We start from the raw sequence: 8,120 nt of genomic DNA on the forward strand, positions 1-8,120 counted from the left end.
CTGCTCTAAGGTTTGGTACTGTCCTCTGTCTCTTAAGGGTACTGTCCTTGCTGTCTCTAAGGGTTGGTACTGTTCTGCTGTAGAAAGAATAACGTAAAGAACGACACAGAGGACATAACTCTCTAAGGAGTTTTACTTGGTTCTGCGTCTCTAGGGTATGGTACTGGCCTGCTGTTCTAAGGGTTTGAGTAACTGGTCCTGCTGCTCTAGGGTTTGGTACTGTTCTGCTGTCTTTCTAAGGTTGGTACTGGCCTGCTGTCTCTAAGGGCTTTGGTACTGTTCTGCTGTCTCTAAGGTTTTGGACTGTCCTTGCTTTCTCTAAGGGTTTGTACTGTCCTGCTGTCTCTAAGGTTTGGTACTGGTCCCTGTCTCTAAGTTTAGTACTGGTTCTGCTGTCATCTAAGCCCTAGAACTGGAAGCAGTAGACTCAGCGAGGTTGCTGCCAGCGGAGTGGAACACCTATTAGATATTACCTATTAACCTTATGGAGCACATTGTAAACCACCCTTTGGATTGATCTGTTCCCTGTTGTGTTGAAGGATCTACTTATAGTGCCATTGCATTGAGCACAGCCATTACACGGTTAATCTCCATCCAGTAGGCGCAAATAGAATTGTTCAGAAATATCTGGGGTGGTAAATCAGAGTGTACCAATTGTTCTGAGATTCTCCCCGCGAAATACGACCAGGGGAAGGTCAGAAAACACATACCTAGCACTATCATCAAAAGGTCATGTCTCTTTTTGTTTAGGAATTTTCTCATAGCAATATTAATCTGATCCATTTTTGTACCCCCTCTCCTTGAATTTTACTTTGCGTCTCAGCATATTTTCTGTCAAATCTGAATTTTTTTGCTAATTCTTTTGATTCGACAGAATTGGCTGTAGGCAAAACTATTTTCAAGGAAGTGGGTGACAGCTATTCAGCCCAACACCAAAACTGTACGATCAGTGTATAAACATTATTTCACACAAGATCAGAAGATCAAGAAAACTGATTTGACGTGTATCAGATTGCATAGTAAATCTCAAATGCTCAAACGGGAGTTAAAAAAAGCATGGAACGCCTGGAGCTGTGTTGCATCACCCCTCATAGAACAAAAATATCATCAACTATACCGTTGCCAAATACACGTTAGGCAAAAAACATTTTTGAGAGCAAACCAACTCGATTTTGCTCTGCTGTATATTGGCATCAAACATGTCACCTCCCAGGAGAGGGTGACCTGATATTTATTGTTAAAACGAGAGGCTTATTTTGCTCCTTGCACAACATTATTTCTCTCTACTTTGCACATTCTTCCACTGCAAATCTACCATTTCCAGTCTTTTACTTCTATATTTTATATTCCCACCATGGCACATTTTACCTCCCTTATCTCACCTCATTTGCTCACATTTGTATATAACTTATTTGTACTGTATTATTGACTGTAGTTTGTTTTACTCCATGTGTAAACTCTGTGCTGTTGTATGTTCAACTGCTTGCTTTATCTTGGCCAGGTCGCAATGTAAATGAGAACTTGTTCCAACTAAATAAAGCGTGAAATTAAACAATGCTATATATGTCAGGCCCTCGAAGAGTGATAGTGTGGAGTCAGGCGCAGAGAGCAGAGGATTCGGAAAAAAAAACATTATTCCGGAAACAATCCACAGCGAAAGGGTGACGCCGAAACACAGGCGGTAAAACACTCCAAAAATGTACAACACCGGTCACACGCTGAAATCGGAAAATTAAATTAAAGGACACTCCTTACCAAAAACAGCAAACAAGCCCGCACAAACCCACAGGCGGGCCAACTGAACTTAAATAACCCCACCCAAAACCCCAACAAGAACAGGTGAAAACCAAATTAGACCAAACTAAGGAAAAGGGAAAAAAGGATCGTGCAGCTAGTAGACCGCGTACGACGTAGCGAGCGCCACCCGAACGGGAAGGGGAGCCACCTTCGGTGATAGTCTTGAACAAATATCGTTTTTTTAAATCAGTCATCATACCAGAAGAGATAACGAGTGTAATGTGAATGGTGAAACCAAATCTTCCATTAGGCTTTCTTTGAGTGTGGTGCACGCTAAATCTTGCCTTACCAAAAAATGGCAGTAGAACATGAACATTTACAAGAGAGAGGGATTAATAGCAGAGCATCACGTGTACTTAGTGTACTTTAACAGTGTGAACATGGGTAGTCGTCTGCTTACTGTTTCGAGGTCCAGTGCAAGTTGGCAGTCTATTTTCAGGGAGCGCTTACGTAGGGTGAGTCACCATGCATTGGAAAACACACACACACCACACACACAACACTCTCTTCTCTCTCTCCTCTCTCTCTCTCTCTCACACACACCACACACACACAACCAACACACACACACACACACACACACACACACACACACACACACACACACACACACCACACACCACACACACAACAACACACACACACACACACACACACACACACACACGTGGCTAGAAGTGCTGTTCTTTCTACAGGTGGCAGGCTAACTGGGTAGCGCCATTCTCTGTCTTTACCTCCACTCCCTCTCTCGGCACCCTCCTCGGCCCTTCCCCTTGGCGCCCTCTCCCTCGCCCCTCTCCTACGGCCCCTCTCCTCTTCATAATCTGGCCCTAGGCTTTGAACCAGGTTGAACAGGCTTGGAGACTCAAATCTGTGGGGAATACAGAGGAACATGAGGCCGGCCTACCCACAGACAAGGCATAGCAGGAAAATAACCCAGTCCCAACCAGACCAGGCACCAGACCTGAGAGGCAAAGAGAAGCAGCACACTCCAGAGCAAGAGAGCAAAGATAAGCATGTGTTGTACTGTAGTGGAAACGAAGGCAGAGATAGCAGAGATAGAGATTGTGTGCTATGGAGTGGAAAGAGAGCAACAGATAGCAGACATAGAGATTTTGTAGTGGAGTAAAATGAAAGAGAGCAGAGATTAGAGATTGTTCTCTGTAGTGGCGAAGAGGAGCATAGATCAGTAGATATACAAGATGTGTTGTACTGTAGTGGAAAGAGAACAGAGAATAGGCAAATAGATATGCTGTGTGTAGTGGAAAAGAGAGGAGAGACAGAGGATTGGTGCTACTGTAGTGAAAGAGAGCAGAGATAGCAGAGATAGAGATGTGATGTAGTAAAGATTGTTTCCATGCAAACAGTTCGCCCCTTGAATGAATTGAGAGAGCCCAAAGGAATCATTGACTTCAGGGAATATTTGAGCACTGACAGGTCAGTGAACCCACAGGATGCATTGATCAGCTCTCCTCTCCCCGTGTTCCATTCTTCACCATGTTACACCTCTCACAGTAGACAGAAGCCCATCATGCTACCATGGTACTTAAGTTACCCTAATCTGCAGAATTTATCTTGCAATGCTAACAATTATGTTTTCAATCAACAGTTTTGAAAATTAATCTAAATATCGAGAAAGTTTAACAAATGTCATCTCTCCCATCCCCCCTTCCTTCTCTCCCCCTCCTTCTCTCCCGACCCTCTTCCTCCCCCCTCCCTCCCCCCTCCTCTCTTACCCACTCTCCTCCCTCTCCCTCACTCCTCTCCTCCTCCCTCCCCCCCTCTCTTTCCTCAACCAAACCCCTCCCCCTCTCCCTCCTCCTTCGCCCTCCCTCATCCCCTCCCCCCCCGCCCCCACCCTCCTCTCCCTCTCTCCTCCCCCTCTCCCTCCTCCTCTCCCTCCCTCATCCCTCCCCCCTCCCACCCCCCTCCCTCCCCTCTCTCCTTTTCTCTCACCACCCCTCCCACCTCCCTCTCTCTCTCTGCCGTCTTCCCACTCTCCTTCCCCCCAGTCTGTTCCCAGTTCTCTAAAGGTGTCTATCCACATTGGCCTCTACGCACAGCGAAGACTGAACTGCTGATGTCGTTCTGCGGGGCGCTGCACGTTGTGTTTCGTCACGCCTTCCTTCCCCATCGAGACCGGCCCAACCAGTCCGTGATCCAGCTGAAGACCCCGATTTACAGACACTCTGGTTGGGCTCAATAGACCCCACTACGGATGGACAAGTCGTCAACATGTACATTCTGACTCTGTGAGTAGAGGGTTCAAAGGTCAAATTGATGCTATTCACTGAAAGTGTCTGCATGCTGAATGATAGCTTACTGCGGTTTGCCTGTTTTCTGTCAACATAGTTGCTGGACCATGCTGAAAAGGACAATGTAAAAGCGACATATCAGTGGCCGCTCGTAGAGTTCTGGTTGGCCCTAAAGGCATAATCAACATCACAATGGTGCCACAAATATAAACATATCAGAACATATATCATTTAGCAGAAAACAATACAGGCATACGGTCATAATTTTTTTGTATGGTGTCCCGGAATCGAACCATTATCCGGGCGCTGCAAGCTGTTAACCAGCTAGCTACAGAGGACCACGACATACCATAAAGCACTACCACTGGCCTGGTTTGCTCAAGTCTTGTCAAGAGACCAAGTACACGGTAGTGAAACAGATTGATATTCAGTTACTTATCCAGGCTAATAGACGGGGTTGCTGGAGTTGGTAGATCGCTGGGTCACAGGGTATACGTTCCAGGTGAGTCAGGAATAGCTTTAGAAATGGAACATGAACCTGTAAAAGCTGCTCGCCTAGAGAACGTTGGACACACACACAACACACACAAACCACGTACGCACAACATCACAAGGATGGACTGGGAGGAAGGAAGCAATGCCAACTAAAACACCCCCAGCCACACAACACAACTCTCAAAGGTCCTGTCTTGTGCAAGACATCATCGTCATACCAACCACAGTTTATCATTCACTGATTGCCATGTGACAGCGAGGGGTCAGGATACCATTGTGTCCTTTCACAATGAAAAGCCATTTCAGCCACGACTCTAGGAAGCACCTGCACAGGGACAGTCAACACCACACAGAACATATCGACCAGACACAGACTGACGAGAAGAAGAGAGTCACACAGGGACAATCAACACTCACACAGAACATATCGACCAGACACAAACTGAGAGGAAGAAGAGAGTCACACACAAGAACAACAGACAGTCACACTCAACACAGACAATATCGACCAGACACAGACTGAGGAGGAAAAAGAAGAGAGTCACACACGACAGTCAAACTCACACCAGACAATATCGACCAACACAGACTGAGAGAGAAGAAGAGAGTTCACACAGCGACAGTCAAACACTCACACAGACATATAGACCAGACACAAGACTGAGAAGAGAAAAGAGCAGTCACACAGGAACAGTCAACACTCACACAGGACAAATAATCAACCAGACAGACTGAGAGAGGAAGAAAGAGTCACACCAGGACAGTCAACACGCACACAGACCATATCGACCAGACAGCATACGAGAGAAGAAGAGATCACACAGGGACATCAACACTCACAACAGACATTATCGACCAGAACACAGACTGAGGAGAGGAAGAGAGAGTCACACAGACATGCCAAACACTTCACACAACATATCGACCAGACACCAGACTGAGAGGAAGAAAGAGATCACACAAGGGACATCAACATCACACAGACATATCGACCCAGGAAAACACCAGAGACGAGGAGGAAGAAAAGAGTTCATCACAGGGACAGTCAACCACTCACACTGAACATATAGACCGACACAGACTGAGAGAGGAAGAGAGAGATCACACACAGGACAGTCAACAACTCACAACAAACATATCAACCAGACCACCAGACTGAGAGGAGAAGAAGAAGTCACACAGGGCACAGTCAAACACTCACACAGACATTAGACCAACACAGACTGAGAGAAGAGAGAGACACACAGAGACAGTCAACACTCACACAGACATATCGACCAGACACAGGACTGAGGAGAGGAAGAAGAGGAAGTCCACACAGGACAACAACACTCCACAGACACATATTGACAGACACAGATGAGAGAGAAGAAAGAGTCACCACGGACAGTCAACACTCACACAGACTATCACCGGACACACAGACTAGGAGAGAAAGAAAGAGTCACACAGGACAGTCAACCACTCACACAGACATATCGACCCAGACACAGACTGAGGAGAAGAAGAGAATCACACAGGGGACAGACAACACAACACAGAAAAAATGAATATACTGTATCACCGGAGAGAGGAGTAACTTGTCTACCGTCTCTAATTTCGGCTCACACTGCCTGTGTCAGGGTATTTGAAAAGCACATGTTTTTGTTGCTTGCTTTTCAGTGCAAACAACACCCGGAGAAAAAAATTATGCACCTGTCCACACCAGTGTGTTTTACCTCCGTCCCTCCCCCTCTTCCCTCTTCTCCCCCCTCCCCTTCTCCTGCTCCCAGTCCATCTGTAGCCAATCAGCTATAGCCTACCCATAATGCTGTGCCATCTGTCCAAGTGTTTAGTGTTTCAGAAGCATAACTAGTCAAGCTACACTTAACTCTGCGTAAGCTGGCTGTTTGTGTGTGCTGTGTGTGTGTGTGTGTGTGTGTGTTGTGTGTTGTGTGGTGTGGTGTAGTTGTGTGTGCTGTGTGTGTGTGTGTTGTGTGGTGTGTGTGTGTGTGTGTGTGGTGTGTCGTGTGTGTGTGCGTGCGTGCGTGCGTGCGTGACTTGCTCGAGTGTGTCACAGCTCCTCTGAAAATAAAGGCAGATTAATGACCACTGTGAGTACTTGGTAAACTGTCACTCTTCAGTCTGTCTGACACATAACAGGACTGTGACAGAGGAGATTGGTCCTTGTGATGCATAGTTAGCCATGATAGTTAGAGCAACACTCATGTCCAATGATCCCTTCATCGGCCAGTGAGAGACTGCAGGGCCATTACCCTGCTGTTTGTATGTTGTTGTGTGTGTTTTGTGTGTGTATGTGTGACGTGGTATGTACGTTGTGTAAGGATTACCCCCCCCCCCCCCCCCCCCTGTAGTAATTGAGTGATGGAATGGAGGGTTCTGGAATCCATATCATCATCCATATTTCCTCCTGTTGCCTGGATACTATTCTCCAGCTGTGTGTCCAAAGGGTTATTTTAAGCCTGTAAGAAAAACCTGTGTTTGTGCGATTATAGTGTGTGTGTTTCTTCTGGTAGGGTGTGTGTGTGTGTGTGTGTGTCTGTGTGCCTGCAGGTCTTCAGGTCGTTGTAGATGGCACTTTGTTCTTTATCACAGGGCTAAATAGAGATATGCAGACAGGCATCTTTGTCAGAGTAGATGAAAGCAGTCTGTGTTTAGCTCTGCCTCCTTGCTATGCTGATTGGGAGATTCTCCATCCATTGGTATGTAGGGCTGGATGTGGATTAAAGTTGAATGCCTAGGGGAGAGATTTACGTATCCATACATTTATGTATACCTGTACATTCTGTGTGTTCATGCAGGTATTTCTTGTTGGTCACATTTCAGCACCTTGGCATTCAAAAACACTCTTTGTTTATTTCATATTACCATCTGTCTACACAGCCCAAAAAGCTTTATGGTCTAATACATATTACAACTTCTCTTTACAAATATTACTTTTTAAGTGCTTTAACTGGAGAGAGGGTCTGCGTCCCAAATGGCACCCTATTTCCTAAAGTAGTGCACAATACAGGGAATAGGGAAGCAAAACGAGTGAAAGCAGAGATACATCTCTCTGAGTGTTGGCATTTTCTTGCAGTCGCAGGGATTTTAATACTATTTTCACCCAAGATAACACCTGTGTAGATGTGCTATTAAGCAACTGTCGTTAACTAAAGAAATGTAAAAGTCCATTAAAACCCTCATAAATGATATTCACAAAATGGTCCTTCAAAAAAGTTAATATTCTCTCCCTCGCTCTCCCTCGCTCTCCCTCGCTCCCTCTCTCTCCCTCTCTCTCACACTCGCTCTCCCTCACTCTCTCTCTTACTCTCTCTCTCTTGTCTCTCTCTCCGCTCTCTCTCCCTTTCTCTCTTACCCCTTCCTCTCCTCTCTCTCTCTCCCCTTTCTTGCTCTCTCCCTCTCTTGCTCTCTCGCTCTCTCGCTCTCCCTGCTCTCTTCTCCCACGTGTCGTTACCTCCATGTGTTAGTCAAGTTAGTTCTTATGAGGGCCAGATTCCAACAGAAAGTTGAGCAGGAAAATAGTGTTTTCTGTCTGAAACTATAGCTTGAAACAGAGGAGTTCACAGTGGT

At 46.0% G+C, this 8,120-nt stretch overlaps 1 pseudogene; it reads left to right on the forward strand.

Annotated features, from left to right (window-relative positions):
* Positions 1-3,877: 3,877 nt before the first annotated feature.
* LOC112074639 (glutamate receptor 1-like) overlaps positions 3,878-8,120 on the forward strand; it is an 83,722-nt pseudogene continuing 79,479 nt past the window's right edge.

Source organism: Salvelinus sp. IW2-2015, unplaced genomic scaffold (genome assembly GCF_002910315.2).
Source record: "Salvelinus sp. IW2-2015 unplaced genomic scaffold, ASM291031v2 Un_scaffold2733, whole genome shotgun sequence".
NCBI classification, from domain to species: domain Eukaryota; kingdom Metazoa; phylum Chordata; class Actinopteri; order Salmoniformes; family Salmonidae; genus Salvelinus; species Salvelinus sp. IW2-2015.